The following is a 926-nucleotide window of genomic DNA, read 5'->3' on the forward strand; positions in this document are numbered from 1 at the left end:
CTACCCCCTGGATTTAAAAAGACACTGAAGCTAAGTTACTTGTCAAGGTCACACAGCTGCTGGTGATAGAGATTGAAGACCATGGTGCCTGAGTCTAAGCTCAAAGTTCTTTCTCAAACTCCCACCCACCCACCTACACACCAACACACACAGCCTACCCTTTGCCATACCACCACACACAGGCACATGCACAACTAAGCCAACTAGGTCCTGTGTCCCTAAAGTCTTTGACTGTCCCTCCCCTGGGGAGAAACGCACTCAGAAGACAGATTCCCAGACATCCTGACCCGCACCAGCAGGAAAGTCTCAGGAGGAGTCCCCACGTCTTCCTCTCAACTCTCCCTTCCCTCCTCCAGAGAGGGAGCACCCAGATGACACCTGGCAAGCTGAGAGCTGCGGGGGAAGCACACGGGGCGGGTGCGGGGAACGCGCCGGGCGGGGACCAGGCGCGGCGGCTGCTGGGGGCCCCCCTGGGCCGGATGCTGAGAGCGCGGGGGTCTGGCGGCTCCCCCGGGCGACGCGCACCCACTACCTGCCCCGCTCCCCCGGCCTTCTGGGGCTCGGGAAGGCCCGGCTGGGCACCCTGACGGCCGGGCGTGGGCCCCGGGAGGAGGGGGCGCGGAGGGCACAGGGCAGAGGTCAGCGCCTCGGCCCGGCTGGGCCCTAGCGAGGCCCCGGCGCCCTGTCCCTGGCGCGCAGGTTTGGAAACAGGGCGGCCTCACCCGGCCGCCGCCTCGGCGGCTCCGGTCCCCATATATAGTCATATCCACCGTCAACTGGGAGGCCGGCAGGCGGCAGCGAATGGGCGCGCGGCCCCCGCGGGAAGGAGCGGGGAGGGGGCAGGGGGCGGAGGGAGGGGGGGAAGGGGGCAGGAGAAAAAAGCTTTTCCAAAAAAGTATTGGCTGTCTCGAGGAATGCGGTCGCCC

This window comes from Callorhinus ursinus, unplaced genomic scaffold, assembly GCF_003265705.2.
Source record: "Callorhinus ursinus isolate GAN/ISIS: 27379988/994484 unplaced genomic scaffold, GSC_fseal_2.0 scaffold25, whole genome shotgun sequence".
NCBI lineage: Eukaryota > Metazoa > Chordata > Mammalia > Carnivora > Otariidae > Callorhinus > Callorhinus ursinus.